This window comes from Rhyacophila brunnea, unplaced genomic scaffold (genome assembly GCF_057557595.1).
Source record: "Rhyacophila brunnea isolate RB1 unplaced genomic scaffold, BYU_Rbru_1.0 scaffold_10, whole genome shotgun sequence".
In the NCBI taxonomy this organism is placed as follows: domain Eukaryota; kingdom Metazoa; phylum Arthropoda; class Insecta; order Trichoptera; family Rhyacophilidae; genus Rhyacophila; species Rhyacophila brunnea.
In genome coordinates this window covers 31384024-31406513 of record NW_028232752.1, presented here as the reverse complement: position 1 = coordinate 31406513, position 22490 = coordinate 31384024, and the positions used below count along the sequence as shown (strand labels likewise).

At 29.1% G+C, this 22490-nt stretch overlaps 1 long non-coding RNA gene across 1 annotated transcript in view; it reads left to right on the top strand.

Moving 5' to 3' along the window:
- LOC147079087 (uncharacterized) overlaps positions 1-22490 on the top strand; it is a 604843-nt gene that overhangs the window by 240550 nt on the left and 341803 nt on the right. The gene's annotated exons all lie outside the window — the stretch shown is intronic.

Sequence of the window (22490 nt, the reverse complement as noted above, 5' to 3'; positions counted from 1 at the left end):
TTCGTCGATACCTTACAAGCCGTTACAAGCACAAAACATGTTTGACTTGTTCCAAAACCATAACATTCATATATAAATGCAAATTTAAATATAACTGTATAATATAATAATACGAGTATCATGTCAAATGAAACGAAAAATGACGACCATACATAAAAGTTTGTTGCCGTTATCTTGCAATGTGTCAACATACAGACTAAGTACATACTATATTTTTTTTCTACGACTACAAATCTAAAAAAAAAAAAACATACATAATTTGAAAACACCGTATCTACTAGAAAAATTGTTTGAAAAAAATACGATACCCGAAATTTTTTCTAGTGAGTATATTCAAATTATTTGTGTTCAATATAAAAATGTTATAATAATTACCATTTATACTAAAAAGGTAGAAAAATCAAGTAGGTATTTAAAAATAAAAAGGATGATTAGACTTCTTTTGTTAAGTATAAACTTTATTTTATAAAAAATGTTCAGATAATTTCCATAGAATATGAATGCAAAAATTATATGAAAATAATTTTGACACCTACTTTTATCTGTTGACATTTTAAACATAAGACAAAAAATACGGTTTTCCTGTGTTGTAAAACTGATGAATTTGATACAATGTTTATTAAAAGAATCGTAGTTTAAAAATGGAATGTAAAAGGTTGTTATTATAAACCACCTATTATCAAAAATATTGTCAGTGAATAACAACCAATAGTTTTTATTTGCGTTAATGTTATTTAATTTTTAACTTGTGTATTTGAGTTTTTTTATAAATACAGTATATTATATTGTAATACAACAATATTATAGAAACCGTATCGTAATAGTATTGTTTCCATCACTCTGTTGTTTATTCTGGTAATAGCTGAGTATTTACTTACCCACTTAATACAACTACCCTTATTATTAATATCACCATTGGCAAACCCCAAACGGCAATATAATGACAATATCGGATTGGTGTACAAATTAATATTAGGTATCGAAATGTATAACATTTGAGGTCTATGAAAACAGCACGTTGCTAAAGGAGAACATTAATACTGAAACTAAAATTAATTATTTATATAGTAGGTACATTTATAATTTTTAAATGGGAAATATTTTATATTATGATCACCATTTTTATTATTCACGTTTGTCTATGATACGTGTTAGTTATTTTTAATTGTGTACATCTGCCCGTTTTTTATTATAAGTAACTCTAAACTACTAGGTATATAAAAATATTCATGAAACTTTGACAGCACATAAAGTAAATTATTAGTATTAATATTAATTTCATATCAATATCATCTAAGTAGGTATACAATATCTCAAAAATACGCACAAAATTCATCATGAATAGTCAGATAGCAGTAGTCACGTTAAGTGTGAGTAGATAGGTGTGACATTCAAACGTTGTCTATCATATTGATATGAAAAATACAAATCAAATCAGTGTATTTTCTTCATTCTGTATATCGGTTTGCTTTTTCTTTTTGTAGTTAATGCGGATAATATCGCGGACTATCACCAGTGTTTATATATATTATTTAGATATATTTTAAAGATAAATGTATAAGCTTTTGCGAGCTTTTTTGTTGAATTTTAGAATTGCTTAAATTTTATGAAGGTACCACAATCGGGCCATGGGCTACCATAACAGGGGATTGGGGGATAACACCAGGAGGGATGTAGAGTGGCTGAGTGTGACCGACTGAAAAAAAAAGTAGGGAATGATCTCTACAACAAATTTAACTAACTATCTTGGAATAAATTGTATATATACTTGCATATAAAATAATGTTATATGGCAGGGATACACGTCGGTTCAACTGAAATTTTCTATTTTATACGATATGTTGTTAAATTTAGTTGACATTCACAAATAACATGTAACTTAATTAATGCACCTACTTACAGAGAGTTGACTAAATATTGTTGATGAAAAAAAGTAGTTTTAGCGTAGGTACTTATTACCAAATAAATAAATAGCGATATGCGACATGTGTATCGCTTTCAGTTAAAGGTGCTATCATTCTGATTACTTGACCATAATTATTATGTATCGCTAATTAATATACGAATGCACTTAATATTGTTGCTTATTTAATTTATATATTATATACCTAGGCATTATAGAAAATCACACTATACAGAGAATTTATAAAATTGAATAAATAATGACATTAAAACTAAAGTTTAAGGAATTTTTATTGAAAGAAGTAAGTTCAATTCTTTATCTTAGTTTGAAATAAAGAGTTGTCACACAAATAAATTCAGAACGAAAACATTCCATTGTGTGAATTTTGGTGAAATGTTATATTGATTTTTTTAAATGCGTCCTGTTTGCCGATAGTTTTCGTCAGATGTCAAAAGAATTTTTATTCTTCGCCGGCCATTAAGCGAACCCACCCGAGCAATACAATTTTACAATAAATCAAAAGTAATGCCTTCAAGTTTTGTGAAAACTTTGCCGTCTTCGGGTATAACTCATCAAATTTGACAAGAAAGGCAAGCTAAAGGCTATTTGTTTATTTGGAAGATATATTTTGGTACATCCCCTTCTCAGGGTAACTCGATATTTAAATAAAAAATAAACATTTTCGAATAATTTTCTTCCAAAGTTTCTCATATAAATATTTACCGACGTTGGTAGATTCTCGTAAGAAAAGCGCTATTCTTAGAGAATGATGTTAATTGTTAAAGATGGAAATAACAATTAGCGTATGAAGTTACTAGTTTAGCTAGAACTAACATCCGGTGTCCGGAAGTGAATTGTAATTAAGTTGTACAGTACTTTGTATAGAAATAATCCGAACAGTTACGTGAGTCAGCCCCGGTAATACATATTTATAATAATTTACTTTGTTTAAAATTAATCAGGACCGGTTTCGTCCGCTTCAAAGAAACATTGCCAACTGGTATAGAAAATCTACCTAATTCTAAAAAAAAATCTGTTCAAAAATAAATCTATTAAATTTACGCAGCTTTTCAGAAAACATTATTATCATCGTATTTAGGTAATTAAATATCAATAAATGAATAATAATAATTCAATAAATATTTTTTTTATTCAACGAATGATTCACACGATTTAAGGATGTAACATTATTTTATTGAGTAAACGTCATTTGAAAACACTTCATAGAAGTATAATATATAATATATTATATAATCACTATAGCAGTTTTTATCAACCGGTGGTACAAAAAAATTTATGGTTATTTGCGATTTTTTGGCGTCTAAAAGCCGATTTATAGCTCACAAACTTACAGGTAATTATGCATTACTTATGTTTTCGTTCATAAAATAGATTAATAGTTTTACGTGATGAAATCAACCGCGATCAGACGGTATTATTAATTTATGCGTTAGCGGCCCGCAAAACATTTTTCCTATTTTCAGTGATACGCACATGGTCCCAATTCCAGGGGCGCGGGTTCGAATTCGTTCGACCATCGTATTTTTTTCGTATTCGTTATATAGGTATTTCTTTAAGGTATTTATAAATGTCTAATAATGTATCAGGTATGTAAGTTATGAGACATTTAATAAATAATCCCGAATTATAAAACAATTAATTGACAAAGAAAACATAAACCATACATTATTTTAGATGAAAATCGAATAGTTTTATCCTGAAATCTAGGGATTCTATCATTTTTAACTCCGGAATTACCGGATAAATAAATCAAGTAAAATTCCGGTATTAAAACCCCTAATATATTCTATACTCGTAGAAAAAATTAATCTTATAACCTAATATTATAATTAATTATTATCCATTGTATCGAATACTAAGCCGGAAATTGATTATGTTCACAGTTGATTTATCAGTACAAGGTGCGGTGAACAAACAAATGACATTTCACAATTCCCAAACTTATTAATAATTTATTAGCCTACCATTATTAGGGATATTGTCTTCGTAATTGTTATTGCTTAGTAAAGATAAAATAATCTTTATTCAGTCAATTAATTAGCATTTTCATTTTGACATTGGAATTTTGAAAAGTTACAGTTTTGTTCTCAGGAAAAGCTTAAAATCAATATCTGTAGTATACATTGAGAAAGCAAAATAAGAAAATTAAAAAGCCTCTCGTAATTTACTATACTCACAGATAGTAATTAATGTGTAGGAGAGAACGAGACAAAGATAAAATGTATTAAAAAGGATAAGGCTAAAGAAAACATACACGTTAAAGCAAATCCTAAATTTAAAAAATAAACTGACACGTAAATAATGGAGTCGTTTATTTTAATCGTATTGTGAAATAAAACAAATGATTCTAACATAATATTTTGACAGATTTTTACTATTAATAGTGAACCTATCCTAGATATTGCGCAGATTGCGATATCGTTTTCTGCGCACGAATTTCATGGGAAAATTTAAACATTGTCACTATCATTATTTCCGAGTGCTCTTACATGAAGCCTATTGCATCGTTTTCTCTCGCTTGGCGTCGCTCTAACAACGTCATAATAATATATTCTGACAAAACTATCGAACTTATATTGTATATTTATAGCATAATCTTATATAGGTATAGAAAGTATTTAACGACATTACAATTAATTTATGAGAGATTGACGGAAACAGGATTTTGAAAATGATATTATATCACTGAAAATGTCAATTTCTAAATATTTTTGAAATTTTAAATAAATTCTATCGCATAAGTATAACCCAATATTCTGCCTTTGCCTCCATCAGCATCTGCCACATCCATTTATGCTCTCTCCAAATATTAATGCCCAAGTATTTAAATTGAACTCAACATTATGTTAAAAACATGGATCTACACGTCATATAAATTGTATTCTTTTATAAACATTCATAAAAACCAATTAAAACTACTAAAGAGTAAGTAGATAGAAACGTATTAAACTCCCTCGTCTACTTTCTGTATCAAATTGTAACAAACGTCTAACTATTTCAATAATGAACGTTATTTCATTCGATATTGCGACGCCCACATGTCCTGACGCCCAGTTGTCTCAGTACCTATTCAACTGTTAAATGACAAGTATTATAATTCGACATTATTATTCAATGGTATGCTTTTTTGTATTGAGTCTCAAGGGTATTAATTTATTAGAATCGTAACAATGTTCCAGTGCGGTCGTGAAAACGTCGTCGATAATGAGAATTAGTTACCTACACAAAGAGTGGTCAGGTTTAACGTTAAGCGACTCAGATTAATATTATTTCTCAATCTACGTTAATTGTTACAAGCGCTTTGGTTTAGGTCCGAGATTTAATTATTACTACGTGAGAGACATCTTTGATTATATTTTGTATTACGCCATACTGTTATATGATTTTGTGCTTAACAACATCGTGATTCAAATACGATATTTTGTGCGTAGGTAATGAAACACATTGTGAAAATTATTTACTAATTAACAGATTTAAAAGTGTAAAATTTCTACTCCTAATTGTATTTAATAAATTAATCACTTCATAGCTTTTACCTCATTACTCGGGTTGATGATCAATGAAATTACAAGCGATGCTCCACTTAAAAAGCTCATGCCCTCGTAAACTTCCCTTTTTGATGTCACCAGTGATTACTCTCTCATTTTGAGTCAATCAGTTGAAGATCGCAGCTTCACAAAAACCACTAAACTTAAAGTCTCCTTAAAATGCTGATATTTTCAAATTAGCTATAGGTACAGTGTTAAAACCTTTGCAACAATTTAGTTATACGCCCATAGAATCCTATAAGCTATGTTGATATTTTTTTGATCGCTTTATTTTCCGTTTCACTTCAACTTTTTAATTCTAGTTTTAACACTGAGTAGTTCTGCGCATGTTTTAGGTTGAAAGTGAGTGTACAATGCACCGCGTCAAATATCTAGGTTGTAAGTCAAACAGTCTTTAATTGTTACGCAAAGCGGTGTTTTTTTTTAAATTATTAATAGCCATGTCCTTGCTTTTTCATTCAAGGTAATTGTTAGTAATTTTGAACAATCACAAACACCTAGGCTTTTAGAAAAACACATAAATATTGTGTCTTCACCGGGATCGAACCCAAAACTCTCGGAGGAAAGGCCAATGCATTACGCACTGCACCACGACAGCCGCCTCGCAAAGCAGTGTTATCATATTTTTATAATGCTGATTTTAATAAAAATATAGTATTTTGAAAAAAACTGTAGTACGCAGAACATTAGTTTTGTTAATAAGCATACAATTATATAGTATAATTTGGAATCATTCGGTTGGCAACGCTGACGAAAACCATCGGTAAGTGTTACGTACGCCAGCACTTTCATACCAAAGAACTGCAATTTTGAACCGGTGTGAGGAAAACAATGCACAGGCTATGCACGCACTCATCTAGTGACTAAAAAAACTCTCTTCTCAAAGATATCCATATTTTTACTTGGGTTTACAGTACGTTATAACTCAGAATATTTAATATTTATTTTAATAATGTGATTTTGGTAAAAAAAAAATTAGCTGATATCAATATTTTTTTCATACAGTACCGCATTTTTTAAATTTAAATTATTATATTATATATATATCGGTAGACAAATATTATGCTTAAATAATTGATATATTATGAGTAATAGTCAGCTTTCTATGGTCTGACCATATTAATTTTATATGTGAGTATTATTTATAGTGCCAATTTTTATAAAAAAAAATCAGCTCTCTCATAAACTCTACTAGCTCAAAGTAATTATTATAATATAACAGACACGTCAAAATTTTCATTTTAACTAGTAGAATATGGACCTTCATGATCCAATAGATGGTGGAAGGACTTTATAAGAGAATTAGTGGTTAGGTATCCCCTCGACACATTGAGTATATGCACTCAACGAATACATAATGTTATGTTTATATTCCCCTATTATTTTATAACTTTGGTGTTTTATTATTCCAACCACCATGGAGCAGAGGTTATGACTATATGATTACAGTCGTATGATCGATTACCCTGGCTGGTTAAAATTAACGTGTTATCGTTAATTAATATGTTAATTTCGACTCAAGAGGTACAGCGGAGGGTTTTAAAATCAACCCTAAAAATAATATGTAATAAAATATTCATTTTTCATTGTTAACCTAATGCAAGCAACATTTTTAGACATGTTTTATAATAAATAATAATACGATAGGTATATTATTATAAAAATACAAGCTGACCCGGCAAACGTTGTTCTGCCATATAAATTATTTCTAGTGAATATTGTGGTTGTTAAATAAAAAATAATGAATGTATCGTAAGTGTGTGGGGATGGGATCTATGACAGAAAGAGGAATAGAGCGCTGTAGACGATGACCGCCGATAAAAACAAAAAAACATCAACCATTCATTTTCTCAATTCAAAATGACTAATGATGTTCATAATGAATGAATTACCTGTGACAGGATCTCGTTGTTTAATGTTTATGCAATATCCGTCTTGTCCCTTCCAGAAAATTAGCGGATATTGGAGAGCGTCGTATGAACGGTGTGTGTCAGCGATGAACTCCAGATTATTGTTTCTTCTTCGAATCACGATTTCTCGCGTCGATGTGCGGTCGCCAACCATGATTCCAGCAATGTCGTCAACAACAGGTGCATTGAATCGACGCACGTGCTCTCCAGCTGGTGTTTTATCAGGATTGATGACAATAGCGTGATTGTCACTTTGCAATTCGTGCATGTGTGCTTTGAAGAATTTCAATAATTCATTGTGCTCATTCAACAGGGCGTCCAGTTCGCTGACGATGCGCCTGGCATTAGGCGAATTGGGGCTATTGTAGCCGCAACGTGCATCCACATGATTGATGTCCTCACCGCCCATGAAGTAGATTTGTAAAAATTTATGTGGTTCGTTTGGCATTGGCAGCAATGAGCCTACTTTGTGGTATACTTGGCCTTTGATTTTGAACGTAGAATGGAATTTTTGACCATTTGCCGCAGTATTGTGAACTATTTCTGTTGCTCCGAACGAAGTCATTTGGAAGCATGAATTAAATGTGCGAATGGACTTCAGGAACAGGTTTGAATCTGGAACCGTGCCAATGAGCCGTTCAATGGTTCTGGTGGTATCTCAATTTCTGGTAGTTGCACTTTTCCTGATGCGCAACACATCCCGGCTGACTCATGTTTGAATTTGAGCGCATGACAATGGGGACATTCTTTGTACATATTCAATATCTGGCTCGTACTCTAATGCGAGACGAAGGAACGAAGCGGATGTAAATGTTCGATGTACTTGTTGGCGTTGTCGATCATTTGCTCTGCGTGTGTTAACTACGAAACGGCGCGCTTGGCTCCGTTCCAATTGTCGTTGTTGATTTCGTTCAGCTCGTCCCTCTTGAGATTGAGATGCACGCAATTGCGACATGCTTACACGCACATTTTTGTTATCTTGTTGGATTTGTTCGTCTGTTCTTTCTGCTCTACTATTTCGCATGTTTGTTGCTTTATTCGTTCGATGGCCCAAATGGCCCCCCTTGCGTCTTGCTGGCATTGTGACTTTGATACACGCACATAAAAATAGATAAATTAAAATAAATCGTACAAAATTTTGCACGCACTGCATTGTGATATGCCGAATGAAATGTCAAAATGACGCGACGCTTCTCTTGAATTCTTCTCGGACGTAGCGCCATCTGTCATTCAACAACCTAAATAATTTCGTTCTGTTTGAAATACGAACGACGGTTAAATTTGTTCATACAAAAATAATATAATCGCGATTAAAAAATGGGAAGGTGGGGGTAGGAGGCTGAAAATTTGGAGTTATAGGTATTTTTTTATGCCAAATAATAAAAAAAATACAAAAAAAAAATTGTCAAAAAAATAAAAGAAAATTTTTCTGGATAGAGATACCCTAATCACCTAGCGGTATGAAATATACTTGTTGACCTATTCTCATACCTAAAAAATATACATAAAAAAATTCATAAAAATCGGTCGAGCCATTTCGGAGGAGTTCGACCACAAACATCGTGACACGAGATTTTTATATATATAGATAAGAGATATTTGTGTGCTAATTTATTCTCGTTATTATAATACAGATAACGGATTATTTTTTTATTTATTTAGTCTGCTGACTGAAATATTAATGTAATATTACCTATATTACATTCCAGGGATTCCCAACTGTGGGCCTGCTGATCAATTTGTGTGTGCCCGCCACTATTTTCATAAATTTTATAAAATATATTTTATAAAAAATTTTTTTGACGAGTTTCATAAATACTTCTTTAATATATTATATTATGTAATTCGAACACATTTATCTGCATAAGTCGATATATTTATATTGTCTGGCTACTGTAGTTATAGTGAATTCAACCTGTAATTATCCATTAAGCACCTACAAAAGTACTCCGAGTACAGTTTAGTCTAAACTGTACTCGGTCGGCTACTTGGTCGGCAACCTTTTGAGAGACTGGGTAAAAAAAAAATCAATTTTGAAAAATTTATTTGGTTAATGGGTAAAACTTTTTTGTATTTAAAAAAAATATATATTTTTAAAAAATAAAAAAATACGTACATTTATATAATATAATTCGTATATTTGAATATATATGTGTAAATATAAATTTATTTTATAAAAATATAAATATAATATAATATTTTTATTAGTGGCTTCCTAGGTTTTCAATTTGTTTTGTTTTTTAACATTTGCCAAATACGTAGTTGTTTTAAGTCGAACACAGGAATCAAGATTCTTTGGTATTGAATCAATTTCGCAGATTATCCTGGACAAATTTTATTTGAGAAAATGTTTGCTCACAAGAATATGTTGAACCAAATGCTGATAATAGAGCAAAAATGCAATTTTTTAAGCATACAAATTTGTGTGGTAATGACGCCCAGCATGATGATATTGCATTCATGTGATCGTTTTCTGGGTTTTCAAGATGCTGGTGAAGATCTTTAAATTTATTTGTCCATAGAACTGAACATTTGAATTCAATGTATTATAAATTCCAGATTACTTATTCTAAGATATTCAAAATATATTTAAGATCAAGCTTGTTTAAATCCATCTCATCCGGTTTTATAATAAAGCTGAACATTGTACCATACGGCTTTCAATCCTCAAATCTCGCATCAAATTCCGTTTTCAATAAATAAATAATTTTATAAAAATAATAATTTAAAAAAAAATATTATCATATTTTCTTGGCGGGTAACTCAAAATGTTGTAGTGGGTAATTCAATTACCCGCGGGTAGTAGGTTGACCACTGGCTTAGAGAGAGGTTTTAGCAGTTTACTATCATCGAGCCAATGGTCTCCTTTTTATCAATCCTTTTATTTGCCAAATAAATACTATAATGAAAATAGCTGCATATTTATTGTAAAGATTATTCAAATCAAATAAGAACTGGAGTTTGAATTTTGGGATCTTCAGAATGATATTATGTTATGCTAAATTTCTTAATATTAGATAAGGACTTCTGGAATAAATTGGATAGAAAAAAGTTTAAATTTTGAAAAAAGCGACATAAAAATAAAATAATTTTTCGGTTCCACATACCTTTGCTAATCATTGTTTTAAGTCATGAATTTAATAAACTCAAAATTTCGGTCTCGACTCACGGATAGGCATCTTTATGATTGTTTACTAACGGTATCACCATACTCTCCTTATTATGAGGCACTGGGCCAATGGAATGCAATACCAAAGATTACACTGACCTTGACTTCAAAAACTCGTTATCCACAAATTATAACCACTGGCAAAACTAATAACGTATTTTATAACAGTATTTCTTATAATCTACCTTAACTTTAAACCAAGAAAAAGAAAAAAATCGACTTTAGAAAAGAAAAATGACGTAACCCTCAGTTTAAAAAAAATGAGTTTTATTGAGGAATAACGTTGTGAACAACTAAATCCACGCTGTATCTAAAGGATGTTAACTGAAAACGCCGATTTATTATTTAGATAATTTAGATTTAGCAGGGATTTTTTTTTAAATAAAAAAGCGAAGTGCGAAATACGACTTCATCAATTTGGTTGGGTTTGTTTAAATTATTGCAATAATTGATTGTAAAAACCAAATTATTATTTATCATACACTTCAAGGTTATGTCTATTTTGTATTTTAACTATAACCGAAAGCTATAACAAAACATTTTTGTGCCTCCTATAAAATTTTATTTGCGTGAATTACGTCCTTTTTCCTGTCTACAGTCGAAATATTATTCAAATTAAATTCATGATAATATAGTAAATTGTATTTGTGAAATAAACAGACGCTCTATAAATTTAAAAGTTAAACTAATTAATAATATATACTATTCGAGCATAAGATTGCGTTGAGATTTATGGAATTTATTATTTTAGCTGTCGTTAGTTATTAGGTAGTATATTATACGTTTCAGACGAATTTTCTAGAGAGTTCGCCTCATTTAGATGGCTTATTATCAAGAGAATTTTCGAAACCGCTAAACAGTGGAGTCTCGCATCCCCTAAATTCCGCCTAAGTTTGTTAGTGAGAATTATTTATTAGAAAAGTGCCTCGCTATTAATGTGACAGCTTTCCTTTTGTGTGAGGTATAATCTTCGTGAAATATTATATTTCGTATCAAAAATATTTATTGCTAAATTTTGATATTTTCCTCTTCGCATTATTATATTATTATACCAGAATACAACTCACATAATGTGGCAGTAATAATTCACAGGATTATATACCCATGATATATTATTATACTAACAAGCAAAAACGTTTTATTAACAGAAATATTATCAGCATAAATATAATTGATAATATTATTATTGCTCGCAAAACCAAACTGGTATAGAGTGCATTTCGGCGCCGGAATGGTATCTTTAAAAGTTACCTTCCATTGTGTCTTAAGCATAAAGTGTTCAACCAATTTGTGCAACCAGTGCTGACGGATAAAAGTGGAAAATGGATTCTTATCCTAGAAACACAATATTATTACGATTATGTCACCTGATCGCTCGAGCCCACAGTAAGCACAAGCTCATGACGTGGGAAAAAGTTGTTTAATTAGACTAATTGAATTAAAGTACTACCATGGAAGCTTATTTTACCACGTTACCACGTTTTTATTAGCTCGTATTCTTGTTTGTCCAGTACAAATTTTTTCTTGTTTGTCCAATAGAAATCTTGCAATCGATTTTTAACTAACTTTCCGACTAGCTAGACATTTGAAACTTTTAGAATATATTAGAACACGATGACAATGCATTCTGCTAATACTTTTAGCCATCTTTAAGCAGAATTTAATTCATTTTCAGTTAATTCTGTTGTGTATGGAAAGTTATTTCGGAAAAAAGTCGTAAAAAGTAAAACACTATTATTGGTTGCTAAGGGGGTCCTAGCAACTAAATTATTAATATATACTTGCGTTACTATGAAAATCAATATGAAATGTTAAAATGACATTTCAGTATTCTATATTTATTCAGTACAAAAAAAAGTATTTCTTAATACATAGAATTGTCAAGTTTATAAGATTCAACAGAAAATTTAAAAACGTGGTATATAAAAAGTTATTTTTATCTTGTAATTATTTAAAGATATAAATACCAAAGGAAATTGATTTGCAGGCGATTTTTTTCTTTTTTTTACTTACAAGCAGAAAATAAATCTAGCATTATCCGAATAATATACTTATTGGATAATGTAGTAATAAAAACATTAAAAAAGTACATATTATATGTACTATATTATGAACAGATTAAAACCGAAAAGTTGCTTTTCATAATAACTAATTAATTTAGATAGGTACTTACGTAAAACCCTAAAATTATCCTTTAAAATATTAATCTCCAAATTTCATAAATTCCCATTTACATTTTGATCTCAAAATGTTTATAAATCAAGCTTATTGATGCCGAGGGTAAAATTAGATTTAACAAAAAAGCTATTAACCATCATAGTCAGTAAGCATACTAGCACTTTCAATTGAATAAATGATGCCAGAATGATTACAGGGAAAGCATTCCGACAAACGAGCCTATTGAGTTGTATCTTTTATGAAATATTTTAGAGGCTCTTACTTATTCAGTGGCCTTCTACCCATAAAGCCCTCTGTAATTTGACGAATCATAATAAATCCAGGTGAGTAACGACCGGAGCTCTTTGATACAAATCTGGTACTGCAAAAGAATCATTTTACAAATAAATTAATTATTCAAATTTACCTATTATATTATACAAATTTACAAATAACACGTCAATTATAAAGGCAATACATTTAAGTGCTAGTATTTTTTTTAAATATAAATGTCAAGCTGCCTGTAATAATAATAATATGGTAGTTAAAAAAACTACAAAGTACATTTTTAGGGGGGACATGCTCAGCGTAGGTCAAAATGATCAGTTTTAGTTTGTCAATTTATGGCTACGGCCGTATATTGTAGCTTAACCACTGGGAAATGCCAAAAGAAATGGCGTATTTCAAAAAAATACTACCTTATTCTTGGTCAATAATTATTATAAAGCAATCATTATTCGTAGGATGTTTATCACATTTGAATGGTCAAAAACATAGCTTATAATCAGTATCATCATAATTATCTTCAAATGTGTTAATCTTGCCCATTTTTTGAATAATAAAATGCCTAATTCTTGTCAAATTTGGGATCACAGAGATTATCAATATAATTTTTTATCATAAATATTTCACTATAATAATGTCGACATAAATTATACTGATGGTTTTATAAATGCGTTTAAAAATTAATAAATGTAAAAAATCTTAACACCACTGCACATGTTTGTACTGAAATATGACTATATTCTAAAACATTAGAGCGAGAGGTATAAAAGAATACTATTTTATGTAGTAAAAATACTTTATGCAGTCATCAAATGTTTAAAATAAATATAAAAGATAATAAGGCTTCAAAATTATATAAAAAGATTATCTACAACGTTTAAGGAATGTCCAGGATCCTGCTTTGAAAATAGAATAAAAGCTCCATTTTACCCACGCTGAGCACGTCCGCCCTTAATTTATTTTTTAACAAGCCGATCAACGGAAATAAGCATGATATTAATATTTATCGAAATTACATATATTTTTTACAATGACATTGATTTCAAGCAATTTGTTTGTATCTTCAAACGACTTAATTTCTCAATTTGTCTTTCCTTTGCCAAAGTAATAAATATTGGTTAATAATTCAGTGTGGCAAGGAATAACTTATAAGATTAATGCATTTTTCATTGTCAATTTTATACCGCAATGTAATGATTGGATAATCCAAATATTACATTCTGGCAAATGAAAACAATTTTAAAAATCTATGCCAAACGTTGAAAATATGTTTATGGGAAAGAGTATGTAATCAGACCAAGCGAATGTATAATCAGAACCACTTGATACTCTGGACAAGAGAACCAATAACACAAACATGGACCTTCCAAACCAACCTGCACCACACTCTGTCTTAATTGAGCGTATGACGAGATGTGAAGCATCAACAATATTTTTTTTTACGTCTGGGAATATCTCAGGAGCAGATACATAATACTGAGATTGCCACGCTCTTAACTAAGCTCTGATTGAGTTTAATGAAAGACGTTATTTAATAAAAAGTGCCATGGAAGGGAAAGGCATGTAGACTTAACAAAAAAAAATTATTGATATATAAGATACAAAAAACAAAGCTAAAATAATACGAACAAACAAAATATGTGAAGAGATCTTCATGTCCGCAATTAATAAGTCTCTATATTTTTTTTTAAATGCAGTATAATCGGCATCGAGAACCAACAACACTTTTGTTACATATTATATAATTTTCGTAAAGTTGTATGGAATAGTAAAAATACACAAATGCCCGGGAAATACAACAAAAAAGGCTGAATACAAACGTTAATACATAATATAAATTAAGTTATGTAATCGGAGAGAAAATCAGTACAATGTATGTGTATAATAAAATTAATTATAATTTTTACCGTACATATTTACCGTACACAAGACGTCTTCGTCTACCAAACGCTTAGTAGTGCTTAGGCAGTAGAGATGAGAATGTCAAAGGATCATCGAATGTGATGAAGTAGAGGGACCTTCAAAAATATTATTAATTTAGTGAAATATGCAATAAAAAATTTTGGAACATAAAATTTAATCTTTGGAAATATTTTTGAGTAATTTTTAAATATATTTATATAAGTTGAATATTCATGTATATTGATGTTATTTGGTATACAAGAATAATAATAAACATTATTTTATGGTGTAAACTATAAAATATAAATATTAATGTTACTTTAGATGCCAGAGCTAGTTTTGTAACAAAGCCCGGTTGAAGCATTATTGAGTGTTATAAACTATATAAAACTTTGCTTTCAAAATTTTCCCAACAAAAACCTACTAATAAATGAGGAGAAATCAGTGGTTTCAAGAGAAATTCAGATTTAATTCAAAAAATGTTTAAATTAAAATTAATTTGAAACTTAGGAATCATAACGATTAAGTAAAATTGTTTTTGTGGCGAGTCGGGAAGATTTCATTTGAACGTCACTAATGTTAGAACATTGCAACACTAACGGACATGTCTGGAAATATTACGACCCGATGCGTGCACCCTTCGATGTGGCCACCTTTGGTATCACTTATTCCGTTGTCCTTGAAATCTATGGTCATATACCCTCGACTCATTCCATGTTTCATGATAGAATAAACCGTTGTTAAAGTAGATAGTGTAACTTTACTATTCGTCAAAACCTCCCAATACACCACTTTTGCCAAATTCATTAAAAAATATACCTACTGCAAACATAACACAGCAGTCGCTATTAAGCAAAATGTATTTAAACAAAGTAATTACATACTCCAAGCTTGTCACATTTCTGTTGATGAGGGCCAAATTAAAAACTTTTTGGCGGGCGCATTTATATATTTAATAATATTGGTGTTACAACATTGCCTTATTTATAAGTATAACCCAAACCGATTATTTTAGAAAACAATAAAATCTTATTCAGTCTTTGACATATTATTCCATGCTACGTCATTTCCTTGGTATGGCGATATGATATACATACGCTTCTTTTCTTTAGCCCTGCAGTGGCTACAGCTTCTACCATGGTTGCAGGATAAGATAAGATAGATTACTATGTCACAAAGACGTGGAGTATAATAGCGTTCTATGACGCTATTTGAAGCACGTTTTCAAAGCATATAATGTATTATATAGTATAACTTACAAATTATTACAAAAAATACATAATTTTCAAAAACATCAGAAACAGACAATTCTAGAAAAAAATTTGATCTAGTGTGATTCGAACCGACATGTTTTATTATCTTGAAGAGTGTGCTTATTCTTCGATTTGATATTAAGACTTATGCAGATTAATTTTACTAACAACGTTATCGGATGTATTTCAAATTCCACCAATGGAAAAGCTAGCTTTGTAATTAATCAAAATAATAAATATTCTCAAAACATTATTAAATACATACGTTATAGTAAAAAATCTCAGAATATACTTTTTAGAAAAAAATATCTTAAAAAAATATCTTTAAAAAATTCTTAAATTTGTGTATTTTTATTAATAAAAAAATATATTTTTAAATCTTTTATATTATATTCAGCAATGCAGAAAAAATAATAATTGAATAAGTACCTATAAGAAAGTATTTTTCTGAATGCAATTATTACCAACAACAAACAATTATTAGATATTTATTATATATATTAAAACTATAATTAAGCTTTATATGATTCAAATAACATCCATTTAACTTTATAAAGCAGAAATAGATACAAAAAAGTTTTAAAGCTTTCAATATTTGTTGTGATTAAAAGCTAGCGCTCGAAATGTTCTTTAATTTGTGCAAATGATTTGCAAAATAAAACAAATTCTACAGAATTTTCCTTAACTAACGTGATTGCAGTATATAAACTTTAAGCTTCTAACAGTTAGTATAACTCTCCTATACTTATACAAAAAGTAAATTCCAAATCAAACGAGTAACTAAATAAAATGAGCTTTAAATTTGTTTATTTTTAAAGATGATTTTTCGTGAAATTAGTTAGGTATATTTTTAATAGATTGCTATACTCTATCAAACCGCAAATAAAATAATATTTTTTTTTATGATAACAACTCTGATTATCAAACGTCAACTCGCATCATTATGCTATTAGCGACAAAGATCTTTAAATAGTATCTTGATCAACTTGGTATATAGGCAATTAATCTAGAGTAGGTATGTTTTTATTATAACCTTCGTCAAATTATAAATAATCTATATTTTAAAACCTTAACTCAAGTATGTACTGCAGATTGATGAATGGATTAAGTAAATGAACATTTCACGTTGAGTACAAAATTGTAATTATTTTGTGTTTTATCATTATCATAAAAAAATGCTGTTTTTTTACTTTTTCTTTCTTTCATTGTACCTACTGTATTTTGTCTTTCTTATTCTATTTACCAACAATTACGTTATCTATATATTATATTATTATAGTTGTAATAAAGTATTGTAGTATAAATCCATATTATGTTATAAGTAATAATATGCAATGGATAAACATAAAATTATTAGAAAGTTGAGTGAACAATAATTTGAGTAGTATATAGTAGAGCACCGGTGTCGCCCAACTGGAACAGCTGGCTGTATTTTTGCGTGGGATAAAATTATGGATCCGGAATAATTGTTATGCAAATATTTTCCACCATTGCAAAGTTGTTTCCAGTTGAGCACATTTGGTGTTGGGCCATTTTATACGGCCAACATATGATTTTCCAACCGATGATTACTGGGTGACCATCAAGATAATGTTTTAAATTGAGTAACGTAACAATTGTTGTTGAGCGTAATGCATAAAGACAATAAAAGATACCGATAGATTTGGAGACAAACAAGAGTATGCGATGTAAGAATTATGAAATGACAATGGGCCGGAAAATCACTTTGCAATAATTGAACAAGGACACAATATTTTGAAATAGCCTTATAGACGTTACGTACATATCAGGAAATTGCTGAAAAAAGTATTGGACTTAAGGCGAAGCTTCAATATTAGGACCACACATAAATAAAATTTGATTTAAATAAAGAGGCTTTCAAGTTATACACATTTATATTTTTTATAAAAATCGATGTTTTTTAAAATAGATATAAAAAATATTAAAACTATGAATTAGTCAAAAATCTCTTGGGTGATGCTTAGAAAACTTAATAAACTAAATTTTAATAATAAATATGACCAAAAGATATATGTAATAATAGGGTGCGGTCCGATTCAACAAATTCACATTTTATTACATTTTTTACAATTGTAAGTTTATCTTTGACTTAAAATAAAAAATATTTTTATTTTTAATGTTTTCAGATACATATTTATTCATTAATACAGTTTATATTGTAAATTATCAAAAAAATATCTCAAATTGCAAGCTTCGTATTTTTCCGCTAGGTGCCTCTTTAAAAAAGGCTCAGTGAAGACTTCGCCTTCATGGATCATATTCCTATTTCCACTGTAAATCTAGCAGTTCACTATTCATATATTTTTCTAATAGATTAATGTTTTTTTATTTTTTTTCGGTTAAAGGCGACAAGTTGATCTGAGTAACATAAAGAAATATAAACAAGTTATTGATATTTTCATAATTATAAATGATAACTTAAAAATATAATATACATTTTAATTAACTTACATAATAATTACTACCCTTAAATATTTTATTTTTTAGAAAGAGATACTACATAGTATGTAGGGATTATTATATTATTATAATAATACACAAAATAACAGCTGGACGATATTGCTCGCTTTGATAGATTTGAATTTCTTCAAATAAAAAGGACAGGTTATATTTTCGTAAAATGTTGGAAAGTCAATAAAATTTAATATGTCATTGCTTTAATATAGTAAAATTTCTGAAAAAATAATAAAAAATATTTGTATAAATAATAATACCTAATATTTTTATTATGTTTTTAGAAATTACGCATATAAAAGAAAAAGAATTTATACTTATTGCCGTTTTTGTTTCCTAATTTGGATGCTTATCCTAAAAAACAAATCTTACTGCAACATCGAAGAAAAATTTGTATCACTATGACATTGCAAAACAAAATATCATTTGTATATTGACCGATTTATTTCAACACAAATCACGTTAGTACAGATTGAAATGTTTCGAGCGTATATCTATTAAGATCTAATTAAGAGTTACATGAATAGTGTAGCAATCATAAAGTAATCAAAAAAATAATTTAAAAAAAAACGTTTTTCTTAAAATAATAACGATGTTGATCAATTCTTCGTAAACCAATTACAGTCGTAGTTTTCCAGTTATACACAACACACATCGTATATTACGTAATTGAAATAATTCATATATCCCAATAAATTGACTTAACCGTATAGTTATTAATTAAATAATATATTTTTGATGGTATCACTCGAATCTAGGGATGCCATATTGAAAGAAAAAATATATATACCAAAGTTTCGGTATTAAAATATGACGCTTGTGCACGAGAGATTTGTTTATGAAAAAAAAAACGCAAAATCATTATCACTATCGAAAAAAAGTAACGGTGAAAAGGTGTCAATACATTTTTAACGTCCCTACTCGTACTTATCAAATATTTTCTTTTATTAATGAAGTAGAATTTCTACTCTCACTGTAGTTTGTACGAATTGTTTTTCCGTTTCACGAAAAAAGAGATTTTTTTAAAATAGCAGACAACTCAATGGATTTGTCAAAATTTTCTTTTTTTTTGACCCATTTTGATGAACCGAATGAGCAATTTTTCAGTTTTATATTTTTTCCGATTTTATTAAAAATATATTTATTTGTGTACCTACTTACCTACGTTAAATATTTTTATCTTATAAATAAATTTTATATATTGTACGGATGACAAAATCATACATAAATACTCGTAATTAAGCCTCACGTAAATTCTGTTGTTATTAAAACTATAGATATCATTTAATAATGGAAAAACAAAATGTCACATTAAAATTATTTTCTTAGTAATTATTGAGACCTTTAATTTAAAAATCCAACCATTCTAGAATTCAATATTAAATGCGGTTAACGATATTTTGGTATTTCAAATTTAAATATGACTGTTTCTTAACAATATAGTATATACTATATTTTAAAATTTAAATAATATGCCATTTTTATGGTTGACGAATCCTTAATATAACAATAAAAATTAAATTTTAGCTTTGGTTTGCATTTATTTTCGTACACGTTTGACGAGTTTTGTCATTACCTATATGAAATTATACATTGAATAATAAATGTTCTTGAACTTGTCAGTGTTTGACACGGCTTAATTGACATTTTTTTTCAGTATTTACAAACTTTCATATTATCCCATCGTCCCATGAAAGTAAAGACAATGATGAATTGATTTATATAAATAACAATATTATTATTCTTTAAGTGATAAAAATTACTAGATTCCTACATTTTCAATGTCGTTTTTTGACCAAACCTTAACCTGGAAACCGGAATCGTAGACTCAGATACCTACGAGTTTATATACTATGTTCTATATTCAAATCCAATACATTATTTTATAATAAGTGCTTTCTATCTTTTTCATTTGAGATCTACATTTTTAAATGTGTTTTTTTTGTTGAAGCCTTTTTACGGAACGAACTTTTTATTTTTTTATTTTAAATAATATGTTCGTTGAAAAGGGTATATTATATTTCACAAGTGGCGGGATTTACGTTTGAATAAATGCAAATATATAGATAATAATTAATATTATTCCAGAATATTATTTCAAATGTCAATAATACTCACTAGAACACGTGAATAACTACATATACTTGGACAACAAAATTCTGTAGTTGGATGCATAATTGATGAAATCGTTTGTAGAACAAAGCCGGGCTGGAGCGCTTTTAGTCAACATTCAAAATTTAACACTTATTTTACCTAAAAGGAATGTGTTCAACTCATGTAATAAATTTCCTGTAATCATATAATATATGTGCAGTAAAAGGTAAATAAAAAAACTTGAAGTAGCAAATCGTAGTATGAAAACGTGCATACTTGGCATAAGTCAAAATGAGACAAAACTGAATGATTAAATGTGGGAACGTGCGATGTTCTCGAGTTCACTAAAATCTCAAATGGAAATGGATGAGACATAATAAATAAAGACAATAAACTGACAAATTTAGTCATGTAATGATACTGCCATGTTACATTTCATGTGACATGTCTACATCTTTTAACGCAACTTTAAATAAATACCGTTAATTAATTAACAAATAATAATAAATTCGACACATCCTTGTTGAAAATGAGTGTAAACCCTGCTTAAAACAATAACCGTTATAAAAATCAACCAATAATAAATCTTCTCCGCTTCTGGTAGATGATGCAATAATCTGTTATGTAGAAGGGGTCAGGATCAAACCACTGTTTCCGCCCAAGAAGCAGGACACTCCAATATTAGAATCAATACAGGATGGATGTCTCCCGGTTTAACTTTAAATAACAGTTCTACGCCATTTTGATGTTTCCCTTTTCGGATGGGGACAAGTTTACAAACAACAGATCCAGCCAAGCTGAATATGCAGGATTCAACTTAAAATAAAGCTAAGTACAATTTAAAATCAATTAGACTGTATTTCACCGTACCAATCGAATATATTATCTCAACGTTGTATTATTTTTTTTATTTTTTCTGTATCATTTCAAAATTTAAATGTTGTACGTAGTTGTGTTGTATAATTAAATAACTTTTTTGACAAATCTACGCAATGTTTTTATTTCATTGTTCATTTCTATTTGTAAAATACGCTTTATAAAGGCGCCCAAATATTATATTTTCATATTATAATCAAGGTTACAATGGCATTTTATTAAAGTTAATTATGAGATGGGGCATTCCTTGCAGAAAGTTCAAGTTAACCGAAAGCCGAGTCTATACGTATTGAGATTAAAAAGTACTATAATTTCATGTTCTATCGACAAACTAGCTGGCATTTCATTTTAACTATTGTTCATTACAATTTTAACTCATTATTATTTTATCATATCATTAACTTGCTACAAATCCTAATATAACAATATGTAAGAGGTAGAAAACATCCTAAAACTAGACCTAGAAGCTGAATAGAAGAGGAATAGTTAAGGTTTTTAGAATAACGTGATAACACATATCACCGAGAGGAGTAAAAACAGTTTAGAGAAACAGATTTTTTACAATATTATTTTAAAGTTACATTTTATAGTATATTTATTAGTATAATTCACCACAACGATTCTAATTCATTTAAGTATTTTACTATTTGCATTCACCAATCGCAAATACACACTGCGACGAATGCAGTTAATTCTTATTATAATATAGTACTTGTTAATACAAAAAAAATAAAGTAAAATCCTTATTACCTACTAGTACCTACTAGTACCTACTAAGTAAAGGATTACATATAAATGAACTCTTACATACTTCACCACTACCATATTTAGAAAATTTAATTAAGTGCAGTGTGGGAAAGGAAATTGAATTAGGCTTCTGGTAAATAACATCGTAAT